At 35.0% G+C, this 27,078-nt stretch overlaps 2 long non-coding RNA genes across 2 annotated transcripts in view; one reads left to right on the top strand and one right to left on the bottom strand.

The window, feature by feature from the left end:
- The first annotated feature begins 4,272 nt into the window (after nt 1–4,272).
- The window catches only part of LOC126940856 (uncharacterized), a 52,436-nt gene continuing 29,630 nt past the window's right edge, over nt 4,273–27,078 (top strand). Inside the window, exons 1-3 of the long non-coding RNA XR_007720941.1 lie at nt 4,273–4,600; nt 7,074–7,175; nt 16,415–16,529. This is a non-coding gene — a long non-coding RNA (uncharacterized LOC126940856). The remainder of the gene's footprint in view (nt 4,601–7,073; nt 7,176–16,414; nt 16,530–27,078) is intronic.
- Nucleotides 24,951–27,078, bottom strand: part of LOC126940858 (uncharacterized) — a 164,217-nt gene continuing 162,089 nt past the window's right edge. The window contains exon 3 of the long non-coding RNA XR_007720944.1: nt 24,951–26,444. This is a non-coding gene — a long non-coding RNA (uncharacterized LOC126940858). The remainder of the gene's footprint in view (nt 26,445–27,078) is intronic.

Below are 27,078 nucleotides of genomic sequence, written 5' to 3'. Positions count from 1 at the left end.
ATTATCATTAACTCAATTCCACAGTTTATGGCACAGTTTCTTTGTGTTATGTAGTTCTATGGGTTTTTCACGCATGACAATATTATCATGCAGAATAGTTTCACTTTCCTAAAATTTCCCTGCTCCCCTATTCATTCCTCCTCCTCTCTCATCAACCACTGGCAATCACTAATCTTTTTACTCTATGGTTTTGCCTTTTCCAAAATGTCATATAGTTGGAATGATATGGTGTGTAGCCTTTTCAGATTGGTTTCTTTCACTTAGCAGTATGCATTTAAGGTTTCTTACATCTTTTCATGCCTTTATAGCTCATTTCCTTTTAGTGCTGTGTACATCCCTGTCTGGATGTACTACAGTTTATTCATCTATTCACCAAGGACTTCTTGGTTGCTTCCAAGTTTGGTAACTATGAATAAAGTTGCTATAAACATCCGTGTGCAGATTTTCATGTGTACATAAATTTCCAACACATTTTGATAAATACCAAGAAGCATGATTGCTAGATCACATAAAAATATGTTTTGTTTTGTCATAAACTGCCAAACTGTCTTCCACAGCAGCTGTACCATTTTGCATTCCCACCAGCAATGAGTGAGAGTTCCCGTTGCCCCACATCTTTACCAGCATTTGGTGTTGTCTGGGTGCTGTTGACTGAATTGTGCTCCCCTAAAATTCATGTGTTGAAGTTCTACCAACCAGTATATCAGAATCTGACTGTTTTTGGAGATAGGGTCTTTAAAAAGGTAGTTAGAACAAAATGAGGTAATTAGAGTGGGCTCTAATTCAATGAGGTATCCTTATAAGGAGAGAAGATCCAAATACACAGAAGGAATACTGTGAGAAGGCACAGGGAGAAGGTGAACATCTATAAGCCAAAGAGAGAAGCCTCAAAAGAAACTAACCCTGCTGACACCTTATCTTGGACGTCTAGTCTTCAGAAGTATGAGAAAATAGATTTCTGGTTTTTGAGCCATCCATACTTGGTTATGGCAGCCCTAGCAAACTAACACACAGGGTTTTGAGTTTTAGCCATTTTAATAGGTGTTTACTGGTATCTCATTGTTGTTTTAATTTGTAATTCCCTAATGATATATAATATTGAGTATCTTTTTAATATGTTTATTTGTCACCAGTGTATCTTCTTTGGTGAGGTGTCTGTTCAGATCTTTTGTCTATCTTTTAATTGTGTTGCTTGCTTGTTTACTGTTGAGTTTCAGGAGTTCTTTGTATATTTTTGATACATGTTCTTTATCAGATATATGCATATTTTCCCCTCAGTCTATGAATTTTCCATTAAAGCAATGCTTTTCTGAGCATTCTAGCCAGGGCTCCTTGCATAATGTGGTCTGTCTACTCTGGCTGGTAGGAGTTCAGCTTACTTCAGTCTTATTTGAGCTCTAATTAATTATCCAGTTTTCTGCTTTTTATTGATTATTTCCTATATCCTGTGAAATTTTATCCCACATATGTGCATCTCAGCATTCAACCAAAGAATTTTTGGAATGAATAACTGCAGAAAGCTAGAGCTCTATCTTCCTGTGGAATGGCTCTCTCCTCTTGGGTGGCACTGTCACAAATTCTAGCTGCCACATTCTACCTGGACTGCCATTGTTGTCCCTTCAACTCAGTGCAACCAGTCTTTGTTTGCGTTCTGCTTTCCTATATTGAAACCTAAAAACTGAACTCGCAGAACTCATTTTTCTTGTTTTTCTTCCTTCAGAGTTTACAGCACTGCATGGTATGTTTTCCAACATCTGAAAATATTTCTTTTCACATATATCTTGTCCATGTTTTTGATGTTTATAGTGGGAGTGAACTCTCATGTAACCTTTCACAGGTCGTAATGGAAATCCCATCTATTTGTTTTGAGATACTTTCAATGCTGAAGGAGCAATCTGTCTGTCAATTTCTTTACAGGCATACAACCTTTTATTTTGACCTCAATTTTTGCACATTTTTAAAATTGATATTAACTTGAGATAAGTTAAATAGCATCAATCCTCTTTTACCCTTTCAGAAACAAACATTTTAGAAATAAAAAAGAGATAATATTCACTTCTTTCAGACTTTTATATAATTATAAATCCAAAAATAGTGTGAGTTTCACACAGGAAGAACCAAGATATATTATTTTACAGTGTCAGACTTTGCCACGGTGGTGCATCCAGTACAAATTGTCTGTTAAATAATCATGAGAAAAGGAAAGAGAAAGGAGAGAGGGAGAGAGAGAGAAAGAGGGAGAGAGAGAAAGAGGGAGAGGAGGCAGGGAGGGAGGGAGATCAGAGAGACAGAGAGACAGAGAGAGATTTAGAAAGACCAAAATTGCAGGAAAACTGTAAAGAACATATAATAATATATGAGGGAATATATACTATCTGCACTATCTGCAACATTTATGGAAAACAAGTGAGAAATGGGGATTGAAAGAGAATCCATTAAATAACCATGTTATTCATTTAATTTCTGAGCCAATTAATGAATATAAATAAAATAGAAGATATGTGGAAATATAATTACATTTTCATTACAGAGGAAGTGCCAAATTAAGGCAGTTCTTTTATTTGCAGGCAAATAGATTTCCTAATATAGAAACCGAAAAGCGTATGGACCTATTCTCCAAATCATTGGTAGAACTGGACCACTATATGACAACCTGTCTTTACAAATGGCTTAAAAGGAGCAGGGCAGAGAGTGTACTCTTTTCAGTACACCCCAGCTCCCATGAGTGATCAGACCCAAACGTCTACGCATATAAGTTTCTCCTTATAAGTTCTCAGTCCATCTCTAGGGGAGAAGAAATGCTGAAGAAAACTCAGTGCCTTTATATTGATGACAATAATGGTACTGCTCAAAATAATGGAAATTTCAGAAGCATTTGTGATAGGTGTTTCACCCTTTTCTAAGAACAACATGAATTTGTCTTTTCTTATTGCGAGACTACCCCTGTAATGTCAAACGATAGCAATGTTTGACTATGTATATGTTTAACTATGTGTATGTTTAACTGTGTTAAAGGAAAAAGCTCAGAGTGTCTACGGAGCAGGCTACATGGAATGTAATTGTTGATAGAGGATAAGAAATTACTTAAAGGTTGTGAAAAGATGCCCACTTGGGAATTCTGTTCATATTTATTCTCTCAAGCACTGTGGAGAGACAGAACATGGAGACACTGATGCTTGAGATGCCAGTTAGCAGCAGGCTATGGTAGCAATTGCAATTACCTACATGGAGGAAGTGGTGGTGTATTTGAGACACATACAACTGGATATGTCACTGTGGAGGTAGGAGGTAGGAGGGACTTCGTTCATCTAAATTTTAATGAAATTGCTATGTCCCAAACCATGTCACACATTAACTGAAAAGTTTAAATCCTGCCCATGGATTTTACCTGAGTCTCTGTTTAGCATGAGTAAAAAGGAGTCTTACCACTCCTTGCCCTATACTGCCTATTTGTTCATTATTTAACTTTCTGTTTCATGTAATTCTGCACAATCTCTGTAATGTTAATATTTAATCCTGAACATAATCCAACACATGTCATGTCATTGAAAAATAATACCATGACCCTGGTACACAGTATTTAGAACAATTATGACCTTCAGGTACACAAAACAGAAATTTAACATCATTATTCTATTTTTGTTGTTTAAATTATGTTAATATCGTGTGCATTTATTTTCTTGGAACACTCCATAGACTATTTTCATAGGAACACATAGTTAACTCCTGTCTTGTTATGTGGAAAATTCCCTAGTTATTGTCAGAGAAAGAAATAATTCACCAAGAAATCACAAAACTAACAGACTATGTTATCATTTGAGAGAGAAAATGTCACATCATTAGTTTGAATGGTGAGTAGTGGTGGGAAGTATAGTTATGAAAGTGTTCTATTTATCATAGTTCACTCCAATTCTGACTGCATATACCCATTCAAGTTTCCAATCACAGTTGGTCTTTGTTTGTTTTTCAGGAAAAAAAAATGTAGAGAAATAGTGAGGAATTGCATTGTTAGAGTCTGTATTAAAAAAAAGTCTCAAGAGAAGAAAATCGGATATTATCTGAAGAAAGCTCTGTGACTTTGGGGGATTCTTTGATGATTATACATTTAGAAAGAAGAAAAAAAAAGAAGGCGCTCACACATAAATACAAATTTAAGAGTTGCATGAAACTGTAACAGTGCCAAGAAGGCTAATAAAAAATAATCTGAGCCTTGGAAAATATGCTAGGAACAATAAAAAGAACACTTTTACTAGGTTCAAAACAGGAAGAGGAACAAGGAAGAGAGAGTTCCATTCCTTGCAACAGATGGTATAATGTTAACAGAACAACTTAACTGCTGTTTTGCTTTTGTCCTGTTCATGCAGGGAGTTCGTCTCACTGAAACTGTTAAAGGAAGATAAGATGGTGTTTAAGACCCATGGAGCTGAGGAAGTAACGAGAGAGATCTCAATGCCAGAACCTCCACCTCAGAGACCTCCACGCCAAATACCCAAGCACAGAAGGAAAGAATGGCTAGAATCCGGTTTGGCAATGGCTGAAAACCGTGAAGAATGAGATAGGTGACTAGGATCCAGGGAAATAATTCAGTTTTCAAAAAAAGGTAAAACATGTGTGAGAACTTGATGTCAGCTACTTAGATTGTTTCAGAGTAGTCCTTGGAAAAGAGTAAAACACATGCTAGGTGCCAGTATGAATTTATTAATAGCAAACTATGGTATAGAGTATAACTTCCTTTTTCTCAATAAAATAGAGGAATGCAATTTTTTTTTAAACTATACATTACCTTCTGGGAAAGCATCTTTCACTCTGCATATTTATGAGATTCATCCTTGTTTTTCGCTTATCAGTAGCTCTTTCCTTTTTATTACTGAGTCATATTTCAGTATGAATACGCCACAGTTTATTGCTCTCTGTGTAGGCACTTGGACAATTTTCAGTTTTTCATTACAAAGAATAAAGCTTTCATGAATATTCTCATTACAAACTTTTTTTTGTGCGTTGTTTTCCAATTTTCTTGAGTAATTCCTAGGCAGGAAACTCCTTGGTTACAGTAAAAATATTTGGTATACATGATTTTATTATTAAATTTTTTTTTTTTTTTTGAGACGGAGTCTCGCTCTGCCGCCCAGGCTGGAGTGCAGTGGCCGGATCTCAGCTCACTGCAAGCTCCGCTTCCCGGGTTCACGCCATTCTCCTGCCTCAGCCTCCCGAGTAGCTGGGACTACAGGCGCCCGCCACCTCGCCCCGCTAGTTTTTTGTATTTTTAGTAGAGATGGGGTTTCACCGTGTTAGCCAGGATGGTTTCGATTTCCTGACCTCGTGATCCGCCCGTCTCGGCCTCCCAAAGTGCTGGGATTACAGGCTTGAGCCACCGCACCCAGCCAGTATACATGATTTTATGTATCAAATGTAAAATCCCAGGCCCCTTCTTCAAAGTGAAGGAAAATATTCTATGTTACATTCCACCACACCATGCATTAGAGTTTCCCTGACCCCATGTTCTTGCTAGTGTTTGGTTTTTCCAATTTTTAAAGTTTTAGCCATTCAGGTTGTGTAGTGTTAGTATTGATTGGAAAAATCCATATTAAAATTTCTTCAAACATCACCGACATATAGTCATAGAACAATCTGGTGGATGATAAATGACTGAATAATTGTTTCCTGGGAATTAAAATCAATGGATCACCTTTGAGTCTCTTAGTCCGTCAACCAACTGCATGACCATGCAAGTTAGCCAAGTTATGCGGATCTCATTTTCCTTTTTGGTGAAATAGCTTAATAATAGATCTATCTCGCAGGTTTGTACTAAAGATGAAATGAAAATACCTGTAAGAGAATTAAAAAGATGAGAGTCTTAAAAAGTTCAATTTGAGTCTCAGGGACCCCTTTAGTATTCACTGCCTTAAATTGGAGTGGTTTCTTCAACAGTAAACAGTTGGTAAGTATTTCTCTGGAGACATTTATTTTATGCTACCCCAGAATTCCAGAAGATCCTGTACTTAACTTTATATGAATCGGCATTTTTATTATTGTCTGAATGAAAATAGAAGTAACCTTAATGAAATCTCTAAATCTGATAGGAGAGTTAATGTTTGGTGTCAGAATTTAGTTGTAAAATATTTGAACAGATTAAAATACACCATAATCTAATAGAAATAAATAATTATTTTTTAAAGCAAGCAAACAAACAAAAATTCACTGGACTTACATGGTCTTACTACACCTAACAAATAATTGCAAAGAAAAAATTTGGTTGAGTATAGCATTACAACCCTAACTACAGAAAAAAGTATTATCTATAACTGTGTTTATAGCATTATATTATTCATATTTTAACGTAGTATTGTGTTTACTTTTGTTAATCATGTTTTAAGGAGGATCTTTTTTTCCAAAAACTTTAAAGTATTTTATTTATTTTTATTTTTTTTTTTGTATTTTTTTAAAATTATACTTTAAGTTCTAGGGTACATGTGTACAACATGCAGGTTTGTTACATATTTATACATGTGCCATGTTGATGTGTTGCACCCGTTAACTCGTCATTTACATTAGGTATATCTCCTAATGCTATACCTCCCCCCTCCCACAACCCCACGACAGGCTCCGGTGTGTGATGTTCCCCACCCTGTGTCCAAGTGATCTCATTGTTCAATTCCCACCTATGAGTGAGAACATGTGGTGTTTGGTTTTCCGTCCTTGCGACAGTTTACTCAGAATGATGGTTTCCAGCTTCATCCATGTCCCTACAAAGGACAAGAATTCATCCTTTTTTATGACTGCATAGTATTCCATGGTGCATATGTACCACATTTTCTTAATCCAGTCTATCATTGATGGACATTTGGGTTGATTCCAAGTCTTTGCTATTGTGAATAGTGCCTCAATAAACATACGCATGCATGTGTCTTTATAGCAGCATGATTTATAATCCTTTGTGTATATACCCAGTAAAGGAGGATCTTGAAACAAAATGTATATTCAAAAGAGAATAAATAAGATGCAGGTATCTTTAAGTTGAGAAACAGTTGATGATATTTAGTAGAAGATGGTGACATTGATGTGTTATCTTTTAGGCCAAAAGATAAAAGCAAGCAAGAAAGCAAACAAATAACAGTAATAACAAAATTTAAGAACCCCTTGCATGGAAGAGATGCTTATTTCCTCTGGACTGAAAGGTATGACTTATCTAAAGTATGTACGTTTGGGGGAAGGTGATTTTAGCTACATGTAGCAGAAATTGAACTTCCTTTTGCTTCTCTCCTAGAATCCCATTTCTTCTGATTTTAGGGCACTTGCCAAATTCTGTTGTAATGTGGACTTTACTATCTGTCAACCTGAGTGTGAGCTACTTGAGACCATAGTGTTGAACCTTGAACAACTCAGGAGTCAGGGGCACTGACACCCCACACAGTTGAAAATTTGTGTATAACTTTTGACTCCCCCCAGGCTTAACTAATTGACTACTGTTGACTGGAAGTCTGATCAATAATATAAACCATCAATTAACATATATTTACTTAGTGTATTGTGTGTAGTATAACTGTATTCTCACAGTGAAGTAGGCTAGAGAAAAGAAGTGTTGTTAAGAAAATCATAAGAAAGAGGAAATATATTTACTATTCATTAAGTGGAAAAGGATTATCACAAAATCTCTTTATTCTTATCCTCTTCACATTGAGTAGGCTGAGGAGGAGGAGAAAGAGGAGGGGTTGGTCTTGCTGTCTCAGGGGAAGAAGAGGTAGAAGAGGTAGAAGAAGAGGCAGGAGAGATAGGCACACTAGGTGTAACTTTTATTGAACAAAATCTGACCATAAGTGTATCCACACAGTTCAAACTCATGTTGAAGAGTCAACTATATTTTGTTGTCTTGTTAATCCTTCACAATTATCACAGAGCCAGGTACACATACTTGAGAGATGTGTGTTAAATTGAGTATAATAGATTATTTAATAAATAAAGGCATCCAAGAACATGACTAGACGCATTTGCAAGGAGACTGCCCCGAGATCCTGCAATCATCACACAACTATGAAGGCAAATAATATAGATAATTTAGAAGTAATTTATTTTTGTTTTAGTCGGGAGTTCTGGAAGATCTCTAAAGCCAAGTCTTTATTTCAATTCCATGAAGAATCATGAATCAGCTGCAATAAGTTTGTTTCATTATGAATTCTTCATATGTGGATAAATTTTTATGGATTCATTAGAATTAAAAAAAAAATGCACACGCACAAAAAACAAAAAGCAAAACAACTAAGAATATCAATAGTACCTCTTGAAGTAAGGCCAGAATCTATGACTAACTTGGCACATGAAGTATTTAATATCCTGGAAGTGATATTAGATTTTGCTGGGCTGTGAATCACTCATTTTGTTTTTCTAGAATGTCAGTTTCTGCTATTTTTCTGAAAACCATATGTCATAATGAAAAGAATCATACTTCAAGTTTAAGGTGTTTTCAGTACTGAATATGATTCATTATTTTTAACTTTTTGTGATTTAAAACCATAATATTCATCTCCATTACTTAAAAACATTTTGTTTGAGTGTGAATAGAGATATTCAATGAGGCTCACCAAGATCCTGTTTAATACTGGCAGAAGTTTTCAGTGTGACATTTTGCAGATAAGAGCTTGTGATTCAAGAGACAAAAGGAATCTTTAGCTTTTTCACTTTAATTCTGGCTGGCATATTCTAACCCCTTTTATTTTCTAATGTCAGTTTTCTGAAATGTATAAATGGATTCTCTATATATTGAAAATTATGCATTAGTTTTCATTGGTATAATTTCAGATTACATGCATGTTACTTCTATTATTTTATTTAAGTGTTCTTTTCTGTTTTTTTTTTGTCACGGTTTGTGTTTTTCTCTTAGAGGTTTGGGTCACTGTTTTAAATATTTACATTTTCAACAAAGATATCTTATGAATAAATTATTCAAGTAATTGATAACATCAACACCAATTGTTCCCACATAGTAAAACAAAAAACCTCAAATGAAAATCATTTCAAAAATACAATATGACTTACTTACAAAAGCAAAGGAATTTATTATGGAATCTAAAGATATTGAGATTTTTTAAACAAAGACAATTGGAAGTCCTAGCCAGAGCAATCAGGCCAGAGAAAGAAAGAAAAGGCATTCAAATAGGAAATGAAGGATGAAACTATCTCTCGTCACTAATGATAGGATTCTATACCTAGAAAAGCCTAAAGACTCCACCCAAAGACTCCTAAAGCTGATGAATGACTTTGGTAAAGTTTCAGGATACAAAATCAGTGTACAAAAATCAATAGCATTTCTCTATACCAATAATGTTCAAGCCAAGAGCCAATTCAAGAATGCAGTCTCATTCACAATAGTCACACACATGAAAATAAACCTAGGAATACAGCTAATCAAGGAAGTGAAAGATTTCTACAGGAAGAATTATGAAACACTGTTGAAAGAAATCAGAGACAAAACAAATGAAAAAACATTCCATGCTTATGGACTGGAAGAATTACTGTTGTTAAAATGGCCTTACTGCCCAAAGTAATCTGCAGATTCAATGCTATTCCTATCAAAGTACCAATAACATTTTTCACAGAATTAGAAAAAACAATCATTCTAAAATTCATATGGAACCAAAAAAGAGCTCAAATAGCCAAAGGAGTCCTAAGCAAAAAGAACAAAGCTGGAGGCACAACATTACGTGAATACAAACTATACCTTAAGGTTACAGTAGTCAAAACAGTATGATACTGATAAAACAATGGAACAGAATAGAGAATGCAGAAATAAAGCCGCACCTCTACAGCTATCTAATCTTCAACAAAGTTGACAAAAATATGCGATGGAGAAAGGAACTTCTATTCAATAAAATGGTGCTGGGATAGCTGGTTAGCCATGTGCAGAAAAATGAAACTGGACCCATGCCCTTCACCATATGCAAAAATTAATTCAAGGTGGAATAAATAATTAAACATAAAATTTCAAACCATAAGAATCCTAGAAGAAAACCTAGGAAACACCATTTTGGATACCAACCTTGGGAAAGAACTTATGACTAAATCCTCAAAAGCAATTGCAACAAAAACAAAAATTGACCAATGACACCTAATTAAACAAAAGCACTTCTGCACAGTGAAAGAAGTTATCAAGAGAATAAGCAAGCAACCTACAGATTTGGAGAAAATATTTGCAAAACTATGCACCTAACAAATGTCTAATATCTAGACTCTATAAGGAACTTAAACAATTGAACAACCAAAACACAAATATCCTCATTAGAAATGGGCAAAGGATATAAATAGATACTTCTCAAAAGAAGACATTCATGTGGCCAACAACTATATGAAGAAATGGTCAACATCGCTAATCATCAGATAAATTCATATTTTAAAAAATGAGATAGTATCTCTCACCAATTACACCAATTAGAATGGCTATTATTAAAAAGCCAAAAAAGAACAAATGTTGGTGAGGCTGTGGAGAAAAGGGAACACTTATGTATTACTGGTGCGTATTTAAATTAGTTCAGCTACTGTGAAAAGCATGTTGGAGATTTCTCAAAGAAATTTAAACTACCATTCAACCTAGCAATGTCATTACTAGGTATAGATCCAAAAGAAAAGAAATTGTTCTACCAAACGACACATGCACACGTATGTTCATTGCAGCACTATTCAAAATAGTGTAGACATGGAATTAACCTAGGTTCCCATCAACAGTGGATTCAATAAATAAAATGTGGTACATAATACACCATGGGATACTATGCAGTCATAAAAGGGAATCAAATGCTGCTCATTGCAGCAACATGGGTGCAGCTGGAGCCCATTATCCTAAGCAAATTAATGCAGGAACAGAAAACCAAATACCACATGTTCTCACTTGTAAGTGGGAGCTAAACATTGGGTACTCATTACATAAAGATGGCAACAATAAACACTAGGAAGTACTAGAGGGGGTCAAAGGTTGAAAAACTAACTATTGGATATTATGCACAGGGTGATGTTATCATTTGTCTCCCAAACCTCAGTCCCACACAACATACCCATGTAACAAATCTGCACATGTACCTCCAAATCTAAAATAAAAATCAAAATTGTAAAAAAAAAAAAAAAGACAATTCTTGTTTTGCTTTGAAAAGTAGATTTGTAAGTAGTTTTAAAATCAGAAAAAAGAAACAGTAGATAGAAAAGAGCAACATTATTTTAAGTTCAAAAAATTAAAAATGCAAAAGAGATAAAACAAAGCAGTATCTCATACCAAAAGTAAAGATGATATCATTGAAATGTAATAAGACCATGCCTTACAAGTATTTCAGGAGCAAGAAGAATCTGGGGTCCAGACTGTCTAGCTAGCAGCAGATGGGAGACTTACACCCACTTCAACCTGGGCATAACTTTTTCCCTGCTGTGCATTTTGCAAAATATAAACCTTTATTTGCTACCTCAAACGCTTTGATAAGCGTTTCAGGTTGTTTCTTTTTGGGGGCAATGTTAGGTGTGTTACTCAGGAGGATTTACGGTGGTCAGTTTCCCAGAATGTCTGGTCCTAAAGTTTAAAATGTGTAAAAAAAGTCACTGTAACTCACAGCTAGGGAGAACAGATATCCCAAGTTTGTCAGGAAATTCTGGTTTATACCTTGTGTCCAAGCACAATTATTAATAACAACTGTATTTCACTTCCAACTGTGTCCCAACTGAATGAAAATCTATGGTCATCCCATTTACAGATTACCAGTTGGGTTTTAATTAAGCTATTACCAACCAATCTGTAGCTCAGAGCTCCACTCCTCAAAGAGTAGTGCTTAGACTAATCTAACACCCTGTGCATTCCATGATAGCCCATTAGAATCGCAGGCCTCACTCCAGATTTACTGAGTCAGAATCTGCATTTTAACAAGATTCCCAGGTGACTCACATGTATAATAAAATTTAAGAAACACTAACCTATAAAAACAGATCAACTTGACATTTGTTTTAGAACAGTTCGTTCTTTGAAAGAAGAGTATAAACACCTATACACAAAATATCAAGCAAAACAAAGAAAAGTTGAATAAAGCAAAGGAAAAAAAAGTCAATCTTTTTTCCCATTCTCATTTGCAATTAGATTGCTTTGTTCATTTGCAATTAGATTGTTAATTAACATAGTATTTTAAAAACTTTTATCTTTATTTAGTTTTTAAAATTTTACATTTTTAAACATTGCACCTATCAAAATGTAACCAAAACTTATGTATGTAGTTTAAACAGACAACTATGAAACTAATATCTATTTTTGCCCTAGTCAAGGCAAGAAAGAGAATATGATTAGCATTTATGATGTACCCCAAGTTCCCTCCAAATGTTTCTATCTTTAATGTAACTGCTATCCAAAACTTGCAAAAATTATTTTCTCATTTTTCTTCATAATTTTAACAAATGTATATGGATTTCCAAATTATACAGTTTAATTTGCCCATTTTAAAACTTTATATGAATGGGATAACACTGCTCGTATGTAGGATTTTATTATTTGTTTTTGTTTATTCAACGTTATATTTGTGAGATTGACACAAGGTGCTACAGGTGATTATGATGTATTTATTTTATTGCAATATAATTTTCTATTATATGAAAATGTAAAAGCTAATGCATTTATTCTATTATTTATAGATTTGTGGGTCATTTTTCTGTTTTCGTTTAGTGACTAAAAACAATGCTGTTATAAGCATTCTATACATGTATGAAGGTGCAATATAGATCCAGGAATTAAATTGTTAGTTTATAGTATATGTACGTCCTTAGCTTTACTAAATAATGACAATCTATTCTTCAGAGTGTTTATAAAAATTTACACTCCCACTATTAGTGTTCTTGTATTTATTCCCATGCTTGCGAATTTTGCTAATAATTGGACTTTTAAATTTTTACCAACCTATCAGATGTGTTTTAAATTCTCATATCCATAAAAAATTAGGCATGTTGATGGTGTTTTCTTTGGAGGTTTGAGCATCTGAATATTCTTTCGTAAGCCAAACAGTCATGTTAGTTTAGTTATCTTGTCTTTTCACTTTCTTCAGGGTATGAGTGATGATCATAAATCTCTCCTTTTGATGTAGTTGAATTTATTATTATTTTTCTTTTATATTAGCATTTGTTCTATGTTGCTTAAGAAAACTTTCCCTATTTTGAAATCACAAATCTATTTTATTATATTTAATTTTTATAAATCTTTACAGTTTTGCCTTCTAGATTTCAGTCTTCAAGCCACAGGAATTTTTTAAATATAGAATCAGATATGGATCTTCAGTTTTCTTTTTTTTTTTTTTTTTTTTTTTGAGACGGAGTCTCGCTCTGTCGCCGGGGCTGGAGCGCAGTGGCCGGATCTCAGCTCACTGCAAGCTCCGCCTCCCGGGTTTACGCCATTCTCCTGCCTCAGCCTCCTGTGTAGCTGGGACTACAGGCGCCCGCCACCTCGCCCGGCTAGTTTTTTGTATTTTTTTAGTAGAGACGGGGTTTCACCGTGTTCGCCAGGATGGTCTCGATCTCCTGACCTCGTGATCCGCCCGTCTCGGCCTCCCAAAGTGCTGGGATTACAGGCTTGAGCCACCGCGCCCGGCCGGATCTTCAGTTTTCTTAATACCACTTGTTTGGTGTATGTTGCCCAACTTTTCATATTAAATATCAAAATATGAATCAATTTGTTTGGGGCCTGCTATTCCATTTCGTTAGATATTTGCCTATATTGTTGGTAATGCTAAACTTTATTTGTTACTATAAATATATAAAAAAACACTGTAATGATTTATGAACTGAACTGATTTTATGGAGTTGAAAAACTCACTGTAAGAATTTCATAATACAATCAGAAGTATCAACAGCAGAATAGACCAAGCTGAGGAAAGAATCTCAGAGCTCAAATACAGCTCTTTGAATCAACTCAGTGAGACAAAAATAATGAAAAAAAGAATTTTAAAAAATGAACAAAACCTCTGAGAAATACTGGATTATGTAAAGAGACCAAACATATGATACATTGATATCCCTGAAAGAGGAGGAGAGAGGGCAAGCAACTTGGAAAACATACTTAAGAATATTGTCCAGGAAAACTTCTCCAACCTCACTACACAGGTCAACCTTCAAATTCAAGACATTCAGAGAATCCCAGTGAGATAATACAAGATGACCATCCCCAAGACACATAATCATCACATTCTCCAAGGTCAATGTGAAAGAAAAAATATTAAAGAAAGACAGATAGAAATAAGGGTGGATCACCTACGTAGAGAACTCCATCAGGCTAATAGGAAACCTTTCAGCAGAAACCCTACAATCCAGGAAGGAATTGGCAGTAGGGTGCTATATTCAGCATAGCAACACTGATGGATCTGGAGGCCATTATCCTATGTGAGTTAATGCAGAAACGGGAAACCAAATACTGCATATTCTCACTTAGAAATAAAAGCTAAAAACTGAATGCACATGGACACAAAGTAGAGAACAATAGATGCCAGAGTCTACTCGAGAGTGGAGTGTGGGAGGAGGGTGAGGATGGAAAAACTACTCATCAGGTCCTATGCTTATTACCTGGGTGAGGAAATAATCTGCACAGCAAACCCTCACAAAACATAATTTACCCATGTAACAAGCCTGCGCATGTACCCCCTGCACCTAAAATAAAAGTTGGGGGGAAAAAAAGAGGATATAAGAGTTTCCAAAAATAAATTGAAAACCATTAATAGTTTTTCTAATCTTTGCATTTGTTTATGTTTGTAATTATTCTTCCAGCTGATTGGTGTATGGAGATTTCTTTGTGGGCAGATCTTTGACTACTGCTTTAATTTCTTTTGTGAATATAGGATTATTTGAGTATTCCCTTGCTTGAGTCATTTTTAGTAAGTTCTATTTTTTTCTAGGCATTTTCTAATATTTTTCTTAAAATATTTTGGAATATAAAACTATTTATTATCTCATCGTAATATTACTTGTATTTATGTGCTCCCTTGTTATTCCTATTATAATTTGTTTGGCATTTTCTGCCCCCTCCTCATTAGTCAATAAAAGATTTGTCAGCTTTATTAATCTTCTCAGATGCCTAACTTTGAAGTTTTTCCTCCTCTTTTTTAGGTGGATACTTAGCTGCTTCTTTGTCAGCCTTTGTTATTTTATTTTCGGATACAGATTATATTAGTTTCTTAGAGTTCCACAATAAAGTGGGTGGCTTAAAACAAAAGCATACGTGTATCCTCTCACAGTTCTGGAGGCTGGAGTCGAATGCTGAGTTCAAGGTGTCAGTAGGGTCATGGTCCCTCTGAAGGGTTTTTGGAAGAATTCTCCCTTGTCTCTTACATGTTCTGGTGGGTGTAGGCACTACTGGCACTCTTTGGCTTAAAAATGTGTCACTTGAATATCTTCCTGTATCTTTACAAGGCCTTTCCCCCACTGTGTGGGTCCATAAGTGTGTCCAAATTATCTATTCTTATAAGGACAGCAGTCATTGTATTAGGGCCCATCTCAATATAACATAATTTAACTACATCTGCAAGACCTAATTTCCCTCTTCCTAGAAGCAGGGTGTTTCTGTATTACAAAACATTTTCTAATTAATAAAGAAAAACATTAATCTCCCATGTTAAATCAGTCATTGTTCAAATCTTGGAACAGTTTCTTTTTGCATTTTCATTATATATTCACCTAATGTAATACATATAGCATAGGTATATTTATAATGTATATACATATTTTTATCTTGTTCTTTTTATAAATAATTATTAACTATAGTAACAATTTTTTTGTTTATAGATTTAAAACAAAACCACTATTCTATTTTTAGAAATATCTAAAGTCTACGGCATGTATCAGAATAACCGTGTATCAAAAAATGTTGTGTCTCTATTGTTATATAATTGACAGTATGTCAATATTTCTCAAAAAGTGATTGAAATCTTTATTTGTAAAAGTTACATCAGGTAAAAGATAAAACTTATTTAAAGATGAAAAGGCAATTAAATTGTCAAATAATTGTATCTATAAGAAATTACTGTCTTTCAACTAGTAGGAAATTCAAGAGACTCATAATGATCAATAAACCATTTATCCAGTCCCCAATTATAGATTTTAAAAATGATTTTTCACATCTATTACAAACTTCCAAGTCCATTAAATTCCTCCTCACATCTATTACAAATTTCCAAGTCCATTATATTCCTCTCAAGTACAATTTATTGGCTGTGTAACCTATGTAGTATGTTCACCAAAATGTTTTTACTTTCCTTTTGTATACACATTTAAATCATATATCTAATCTGGCTGCAGTCAAGGGAGGTTACTTGACTAGTACTTGTCAATAGAATGTGTGTGTAATTATTGTATGTTACATGTACACTTGTCCTCTGAAGACCCCTAAGTAACTTTTGGTACATTTTCTCTTTCATCAATACAGTTGGATGTAAAGGATTTCAGTATTTTCGGAACACATGATGATGGGATTCCAAATTCCTGTATTATCAGTTGGATATCTGGCCTAAAGAACTGTTCAAACTGCTCCAATCTGAAATGTGAGTCAGATATAAACCATTACTGAGATAAACTGCTGAAATTTCAATATTTTCAATATGTAATAGCTGCCATAGTATAGACTGTGCTATCATGATCTATGCGGTAATTGCTACCTTGACTTGTGACACTACTATAGGAAAATAAAAAGAGTGAAATATGTAGCACTCGCTACAGATAATATATAGGATAAAATATATAGCTGAGTTACTTGGAGGCAGCAACAAAGAGATATAGCAGGAAAGATAGATGAATATCCAGGTTATATACTGGCAAAACATTGAATAGTTTTCATCTCCTGTAACTTGAAATGTAGATAATGTGCTTATTATATTTATAGCTCTAGGGGAATAATTTGGGAAAATGGTACCATAATAGTATGGATTGCTTACCATTGGCTGTGTTTGGCAATGTATTGCAAGAAAGAGAAAATTGATTTGGTAAAGAATCAGCTGGTTGAAATAAGAAATGAAAGGGAATGAAGAGAGCCCAGAAACCCAAGGTTTTGCAGATTTTGAAAAATAGATTATGTTTACCTCAAGTAAGTAAAAGATGGATTTTAAAATGGCCTTGAATGTCAAGGTCTAATAAAAATTCTCGGTTGAATAAAGTCACTCAGAACAAATATCAGATTTAAAGGGCAGCCCCTGTAGCAGTTGTTCCAGATCACCCTACAGTAGCCACCATTAAGTTTTAAGAGAGAGCTGTGTACTTAAGAGCTTAGAAATAAGATACACGAACTAGATTGATTATTTAATTGAATAATTGATGATCACCTTGCCTCATCCAGCAATAAATTCCCACCTGTCAGCATATAAAACTGGTCTTACTCTCCAATTTCTGGTTCCGACTCCTGCTAGTGTTAATTCATTACTTCAGCTGACATTTTACTGATTACAAAATTAGCTCATGACAGATCTTGGCAACTCTCATGACCACGGGTGGGTTGTGATTGAGACAACAAACCCCAAAGGCCACGTGTTGTAGGAGAAATCAGGTTTCACCTTGGTTCCTATTTCAACACTTTCTACCGCCAACTGGAACAAATTTAGTGAACTGAGGAGTCTTTATTGACCAATCCGGCAGAGCCAAACTTTCCATGTCTCAGTCTGACACTTGCTCAAGGCCCAGAGTCCACAGTGTTCCATCAGATCTATGATCCTGTTCTTAGCCTTGCCCCTGTTCGTTGCTGTTGTTTTACATAATTCATATCCATAATCATAATACAACTGTCTACATTCTTATACTGGTTCTTGCTAATTGTTTTTCATAATCATGTATCCCATTATATTTTATCAAAACTTACTTTGTAACAGGCATCTCAGAAAAAGACAGTAGTTTTGTCTTTTGTTTTTGTATAATTTAAAATAGATCAAGTCCTTGCTCTGGAGCACCAGGTACAATGGAGGATGAGAAGGACTGGCAAAACTTAATGCTGAAGAAGTACGTGAGAGTGTCCAGGCTGAATGATGAGAGACTCCCCTTCATGCCCACAATGCCCTCCCCAAATCACTTCTAGATATATGTCATATTCCCTCAGGCATGGTATTAGAGGATTCTTCCCTAGATAGTGACCAAAGGAAGAGAATAATGGGTAAATACTGACAGAAGTCATAGTTTTTCAGAGGCTCCTGGCTAATTATCCTGTGGTACAATCCACTAGGAACCCACACATGGTAATCTACACAGAAATTTTTAAGGTCTTACTCTTAAGAATAAATGGGTAGCCAAGAAATCAAAGATATATGAGGAAATATTCCAACATTGAAGATAAAGAACAAACAAATAACAACAAACCAAGAAGGAGGGCAAGGAAATAAAGCTAATGGAGGAAACAGAGGGAAAAATAAAACTATAATTTATGAAAAACTTAAAAGTCAAATTGACAACAACAAAGGAAGGAAGGAAGGAAGGAGAAAAAGCAAAGAGAAGAAAAGGAAAGAAAAGAAAAGAAAGAAAAGAGCTGAATAAGAAAAATGTGGTACATATACACCACAGAATACTATGCAGTCATAAAAAAGGAATGAGATCACGTCCTTTGCAGGGACATGGATGGAGCTGGAAGCCATTATCTTCAGCAAACTAACACAGGAACAGAAAACCAAACGTCACATGTTCTCACTTATAAGTGGGAACTGAATAATAAGAACACAAGGACACAGGGAGGGGAACATCACACACTGGGGCCTCTTGAGGGAGGGAGAGCATCAGGATAAATAGCTAAAGTATATGGGGCTTAATACCTAGGTGATGGATTGATAGGTGCAACCAACCACCATGGCACAAGTTTAGCTATGTAACAAACCTGCACATCTTGCACATGTATCCCAGAACTTAATATAAAATTAAATTAAAAAGAAAAGAAAAAAAGAGAGAGTTCAGGTACAGTGGCTCATTCCTATAATCTCAGTGCTTTGGAAGGCAAAGGCACAAGAATTGCTTGAGGCCTGGAATTTGAGACCAGCCTGGGCAATATAGCAAGACCCCCATCTTTATAAAGAAAAGTTAAAAATTAGCCAGGCATGGTGGCAGGTGCTTGTAAGTCCTAACTGATTAGGAAGCTGAGTGGGGAGGATCACTTGAGTCTTGGAGTTCAGGGTTACAGTGAGCTATGGTCTCACCACTGCACACCAGCCTGGGTGACAGAGCAAGACCTTGTCTCAAAAAAAAAAAAAAAAGGATTTAAAAGATACATCTGAAATTCTGACATTAAAAACAAACAAGCAAAATGGACAAAAGGGTTAAATGGTAATATAATCTAAGTCCTGGAAAGCAAATTCAAATGACAAAGAGATGAAAAGTAAGAGTTGTAAAAATCAAAGGTTCAATCTAAGATGTCCAACATCTGAAAAGAAAACAGCACTTATAGGCTAGAATAGGCAAAATGTACATGGTGACATCAGTTTTTAAAATCTTATGAATATCTTTCAAAAGGCAGAATATAGATTTCCAAACAGAAAAGCTTACACAGTTTCCAACATAGCAAATTAAAAAAAATCACCAAGCCATAAGTTATAAAATGTCAACATGTTCAAGATAAATGGCAAATCCTATAAATTTCAGAAGGGTCAAAGGAATTACTCCTATACAGAGGTATTTGAATGCCAGTGAACTTTTCAAGAACAGCATTGGACATTAGAAAATAGTAAGACTTTCAAGTTCTTGACGGAAGATGTAGAATTCTATATCCAGCCACACTATGAGACTTGTAGTAAAGTATTTTGGGATGCATATTCTTAAAAATATGCCCTCCATGCTCTCTTTCTCCAGCAGCTTCTGTATGACATTCACCACAAAAAAATAAGTGAAAAAGGAGAAAAATATATATGAAGAGACATATTTGTAAAACAGAATATCCAACACAAGAGTAAATTCCTTGAAAAATGGTGAGGGGCAAATGGTTCCAGGAAATCAGCTGTATAGGAGGCACTTAGACATTTGCAAAGGTTAGCACAAGATGATAAAAGGCTCCAGGAGGTACATCTCAAAGAAAATGAAAAGAATTTTGTAGATTATCTGATATATGGAGATCTTAGCAGTATTTTACAATTTTGCATAGGAATAGTTTTTGTTACAAATGCAGAAAATCCAGCAATAAGAAATAGAGCAATTAGAAACAGCAGAAAATAATAAAACTTTTGTAAAAGGAAGCATATGTGGACTATACGTTTGACTGTAAACTATGTACACTCAACTCTTTGTATTCGCAGGCTCTGTATCTGCAAATTCAACCAACTGTAGACCAAAATTACTTGAATAAAGAATAACAACACCAAAAAAATAAAAATAAAAAATACAGTACAACTGTTGACATAGTATTTACATTTTGTTAGGTATTATGAATAATCTAGAGCTGATTTAAAGTATACAGGAGGATATGCATAGATTATATGCAAATACTGTACCATTTTATATAAGTGACTTGAGCATCCACAGACTTAGGTATCCATTGGGGTTGTAGAACAAATTCCCCATGGATACTAAGGGAATATATATATATACACACACACACACACACACACACACACACACATATATACATATACATATACATATACATGTATATATGCACACATAGAGTATCAAAATTGTGACATAATATTGGGAGAGAAGGGAAAGCTTTTTGTGGATGAGACTGAGTAGCATAAAGTGCTAAATTTCACACTTGGTCTTAGCCATAAGGCCAAGAAGCAATAAAGTCCTAAATTTTTATTTCAATGTTAGAACTGAGTAGATAATGTTTAAGATAGAAAATTGGGAAACAGGGATATAAGCATATTATTTACACTTAGGGAGGTAAATTCAGGGCAAAAAATGAAAACATAGAAAGATCTTTTTTGGGGGGAATCTGGAGTGGAGTTTAGAACAGTTAATATTCATTATAAAACATGTACGATTTGCTTTTTAACCAATATACATGATTAATTTGAAAACAAATAATAAGTAAATAAAATAAAGACAAAGTGAAAGAATTTTGTATTTTCCTGAGATTGCAAGAAGTTTCTGCTCAGTAAATTCTGGTGAGTTACTCAAGGTTATGTTGCAAGAGAAGTTGAAGAATGAGTGGGAGCTTGAGTTTTGGCCTTATCATCTTAAGGGGGATTTGAAATTACTGAATAATTTCAATGTAAACCATAATTAAATGTGCATTTTAAAAAGGTCTGTGTGTCCTCCCATGGAAAATACTTTGTTCACTTTTTCCATCTAAGGCTGTAAGGACCTTGTTTTGATAGCTATTTGGACTGTTTACCTTCTAGTCCAGTCCTATTTGCTCTTGCCTCATTCTGACGCAGTTACCTCCCCAGATACCCACCCAGTCACACTAGAGCTGAAGCCTTGCTGCTAACTTGCACAAATACTGGGAAACCTTCAGTCTGCCTAAATCCAGGGACTCAGCAAACTTATTCTCTGAAGGGCCGGACAGTAAACATCTTTGTTGTGTGTGTGCGTATGTGTATGTGTGTGTACAGTTGACTCCTTAACAATGTGGGGGTTAGGGGTACTGATCTCCCAGGCAGTCAAAAATTCGTGTATAACTTTTGATTCCCCACTTAACTACTAATAGCTTACTGTTTACCAGGAAGCTTACTGATAACATAAACAGTAACAACTAACATGTATTTTGTTTATTTTATATATATATATATATATACACATACATACACATATATATATGCACCATATTCTTATAATGAAATAAGCTAGAGAAAATAAAATGTTATTAAAAATCATAAGGAAGAAAAATATTTACTATTCACTAAGTGGAAGTGGATTATTACAAAGGTCTTCATCTTGTTGTCTTCATGTTGACAAGGCTGAAAAGGAGTGGGAAAGGAGGTGCTGGTTTCACTGTCTCAGGGGTGGCAGAGGCAGAACATATAAGTGGACCCATGCAGTTAAAACCTGAGTTGTTCAAAGGTCAATTGGTCAAGTGAATGGATGGATGGATGGATGGATGGATGGATGGATGGATGGATAGATGGATAGATAGATAGATAGATAGATAGATAGATAGATAGATAGATAGATGATAGATAGATACACAGACACAGGTACACACATATATAATTATTTTGGGTCCACAATCCTTTAAAAATCATTCAAAAATCATTCTTAGTTCATTGGCTGTACAGAAACAAGAAATATGAAAACAACATTCATTTAGCCCTTGGGTCGTAGGTTGAAAATCCCTGACCTAACTCATGCTTTATCATAGACTTTAAGCAAATTTAACATTTATTTCATTTGTACTATTTATAAATACATCATATATTGTAGTTTTTCACATCACATTGCCTTTTTGAAATTTTCACAGTCTCCCTATTATTCATCTAGATAAAGCAAAGACCCCTTATTGGTGGCTTCAAAGCACTTGGTTAACCAGTTTCACTTTCCCCACTGTTAATTTCTTAACTATGCCTTTTCCCAGACATTCAACAAAGCAGCTCAATATGCCATAAACCACCTACATGGAATCACTCAAAGTATGTGTCACAGTGTAGATCCCTAGGCCCAGTTAAGCACATGAAAGAGAATTGCAGGCTCCATAAATGGTTATTTTTAAGAGGCTAAGTGATTCTAATATACTTTCTGTTCTGGAAGCACTGTATCCTGTCAATGCGCTTCCCTCACACCAGCTTCTGAAGGACAACAGCCTTCACTGCAGACTTCCCTGTAAGAGTGCTAACTCCTGGAGCAGCTTCAGTCTTGGTATTCTCCACAGGCCTCGCTAACATAATTCTGTCCCCATTAGTATGGAGCAAGTTACAAATATACAACGTTGCATCTCATCTCACCATCTGACTCTCTTTTGTATGTGTATGTTATTGTGTTTTTTTATGTAAAGAGAGTTCCAGGCCCATGTGCAGAAATAAGCCTTGTTGCAAATTATTCCATAATTACGGATGGCTTCTACCCAAATATAGAAGAAAACCTGCTTCGAAATAACAATATAAAAAGAAATCTGTCTAATTCTGGCAAAATGTTAGACTCGGTTGGCCAGAATCCTTATCCATCTAAACAATAAAAGATTCTGGGAAAAAATAATTGTATCATTTTCAATAATTATACAAGCTTCTAATAAAGAAAAGGAAACCTGTAGGGTCTAAAAATGAAAAGGAATATTGTGATTCACAGCAGTAGGAACAGGAGCTGATGATGGTCATGACAGGCCTGGAGGATCATCAGGCCACCGTGAGAAGGGGAACTGGAAGAGGAAATCATCACAAACCTGGAAATGCGAAGGCTGCAACCCCAGGGAGAGGAGACTAACAAATTCCACCTGTTTGTTCAGTGACATAGCAATAAATTTGCCTCCTTCCAGTCCTAGCCAAGAATTATGTTTTTCTAAGAAAAACATAACTCTTAATCTACAATCTAATTCTAAATTTGAGATCAGATTTACACTAACTGTACAATGTAGGAAAATCAAAACTGAGAAACACAACATATAAATCCCTGATTTGGTTTGGATCTGTGTCTCCACCCACATCTCATGTTCAATTGTAATCCTCAATATTGGAGGTGGGGCCTGTTGGGAGATTGGATCATGGAAGTGGATCCTTCATGAATGGTTTAGCACCTTCCCTTTGGTGCTGTTCTCATGATACAGTTCTCACAAGATATAGTTGTTTAAACATGTGTAGCATCTATCCCCACTTCCTCCTGTTCCAGCCATGTAAGACGTGCCTGCTTCCCCTTTGCCTTCTGCCAAAATTTTAAGTTTCCTAAGACCTCCCCAGCCATGCTTCTTGTACAGCCTATGGAACCCTGAGGCAATTAAACCTCTTTTCTTTATAAATTATGCAGTTTTAGGTAGTTCTTAGCAGTGCAAGAATGGACTAATACAATCCCTTAAATATATAACAAAGCAATGAAAAAAAAAGAGATAAAAATCACTCAAAAGCTACAGAATTTCTTTGGAGTAGTTGGATAACCTTTGGAAAATTACCCAACATCCAACACAGAGAGATGAGGAGATGGGGGAAAACACAAATAATTAAAGGGAAATGTCCAACTTACCTATAAAAGAATTTTCAGAAAAGAAAATAATAGAACCATGAATCTTAAAATTTAAAAGCATTCCATGTTTCATGTTTTGAGCAGATCAAAAAATGCCATAATTAATTATATTAAAATAAAACTGTAAAACACTAAAGACAAATGAAGTAACCTTAAAAACCCCCAGAAAGGAATGAGATTATGTACAAAACAACAGTAATTAGACTGATGAAAATCTTCTTAATTGTAGCAGAAGAGGCAAGAAAAACATAAAGTAATATTTTCAATGTTGTGATAGAGAGTAACTAAACTATCATTGAATGGGAGTGAAATACAGAAAATTTTGATGAATGAATCAAAGATTAAAAAAGAAAGTATATGTTATTCTGTGAAGGAGGTTTCAAGTATATACTTCAGGAAGAAGAGAAGAAAGTTGAACTCAGAGAACAACAAGATACAATAAAAATTTTCTATCTATGTTATATATATATATACACACACATATATACATACACACATGCATATGTAGAAATTAGTGTTTAAACAATAGTTTATATATATATGAATACTATTGTTTTATATGTGTGTGTATATGTGTATATATGCTATATATATGCTAATTTGTTATATGCTATATATGTTATATATATATTATATATGTATATATATTTGCTATATATATACATGCTAATTTGAGGAGCATTGAAAACTGGCCAGTACAGGAAAATAACGTAATTGATAATAAGATAATTTTTAATATTAAATACTGGTGTGATATTCATATTATTTAATAACGAGCTTGAAATTTTAAACTAATTTAAAGTTAAAATATAAATTGAAATTTAAAATATATATTACTTTCCATTCTGTAACAAATACATTATTCAAATCTGTTTACCAAGTGATATAATTTATAATGCAAATCTTTTAATAATTCAAAAAATTTCCAAATCATTTGCTAAATCTTAGAAAGTTTTGCTATGACTTCTTTGAAGAATATTTTGCTTGCTGAATATTGCTTCCATTTGTGCCATGACTTTTAAGTAACAACAGTGACCTCTTACCTCCCACCAATTACATTGGTCGTTATTACGTAATAGTTTTAAGCAAAAAAATTATCTTAAAATCAATGACATTGTTAATGGTGTTTTCTCCTCTCTCTGCTTTTGGCAAACTACAAAGAAAAATAAAGTCCTAAACAAACTCAGAAAGGAACAAGACATTATCTATAACACAATTCAACAGATGGAAGTCTTCATCAGTTTTATAACACTTGTAATACTGTCAGATAACTTTATATAATCATATCTCCATTTTTGACCAAGTCATGAAAATCATGAGTTGGGTTTCCATTTAGTTTTGCAGACCAGATGACACGTGGTATAGGTGGATAATTAAGAAAATGGGCACATTGTCTGGGCTGCTAATTACACCTCTACCATGGAAATGTGAAATGACCCCAAACTGTTTCAGTTTTTTCACTTGAAAATGGAGATGATGATGAAAATTATATCATTCTAACAAGTGAGTACGCATTAACAATTATGCCTCACACAGGACAAGTGTCATACAAACATTAGTTCTATTTGTAGTAATGGAAATGAGGTTAATATTCATGATGGATGAGTATTTCAGGGTTTTTCATGAACCAGTGCAATTAAATGGAGGTAAAATACAACAGGAAGATACATCTTTCCTGTTTGAGGCCCCTAGCCACCACAATTGTCCTTTGGTTCCTGTGGTTCCTCTTGTTGCTGGCATGCTCACTATGCCAGTGGACACTATAGTGCCTGACCAGAGACAGCAGTGGCTCTTTAATATCAGCCATGGGCTTTCTTGGTCTCTCCCAGAATCTCTCAGAACCAGACAAGTTGAGGAGCCAGATAGGCGTTTGTTCCCCAGCGGTGCCAGCTCTGCTGCCATTGTGCCTTGTCTTGTCCTGACTGGGCTCACTCTGACTATGTAGACTTATTAACGTGGGAGGTGCAGGATCACTGGTGAAGTGGCTGGTGCTGGGACATAACCCTGGCTTTTGGGGACCAGATGTGTCCCGTGCTTGGAGAATTAAAATGGTAATGTCTCAGAAGCAAGAATTTCAAGGTGCTGACTGCAAAGGCACTGAACAATCAGAATGAATTGGCTTGGAAGGAAATAGACCTGAAAGCAGTGCAATGCTGAGCCAAAAGAAAAATTCTGGCTGCTACCGACTCTTCTCAAACTATCCTCTATATTTTAAACCAAGTGGAAAAGAGCTAATAAAATAAAGCTCTATAATGAAAACAGATGACTATATATTATGCCTTGTGTTGCATAATCTGTTTTGCATGCCATTGTCCAACCTCATAAACTCACCTGACAGGTGATTGGTGAACTGAGAACTTTAGGTTGATTGCATATGACGGTTCTTGCTGCAGTATCTTAAAACAAGCAAAGCAAAAGTAGACGTTTAATTCAATATTTTGTTACATTGTTGATAGGAATTATTTGCATTCATGTTTTTCCTTCTAACTTCACTTTAGGTTAAGGGAGTACAAGTGCAGATTTGTAACATGAGTAAATAACGTGTTGTGGAGATTTAATATACAGGTTATTTAATCAGTTGGGTAATGAGCATAGTACCCAAGAGGTAGTTTCTCAGTCCTCACCCTTCTCCCACTCTTCACCCTCAAGTAGGCCCTACTGTCTATTGCCCTGTTCTTTGTGTACATATGTACTCAGTGTTTAGCTCCCACTTGTAAGTGGGAACATGTGGTATTTGGTTTTCTGTTCCTGTGTTGACTTCCTTAGGATAATAGTCTCCAACTGCATCCATGTCATTGTAAATAACATGATCTTGTTCTTCTTTATGGCTGTGTAGTATGCCAGGCTGTATATGTACTACTTTTTTTTTTTTAATTTTCTAGTTCAGCATGATGGGCATCTACATTGATTATATGTATTTGGTATTGTTAATAGTGCTGCAATGAACGTACATGCTCATGTGTCTTTATGATAGAATGATTTATATTGCTTTGGGTATATACCCAGTAATGAAATCACTGGGTTGAATGG

Source organism: Macaca thibetana, chromosome 17, assembly GCF_024542745.1.
Source record: "Macaca thibetana thibetana isolate TM-01 chromosome 17, ASM2454274v1, whole genome shotgun sequence".
Lineage (NCBI taxonomy): Eukaryota > Metazoa > Chordata > Mammalia > Primates > Cercopithecidae > Macaca > Macaca thibetana.
Note: the sequence above shows the minus strand (reverse complement) of the source record. Positions and strands in the feature narration are given on the sequence as shown.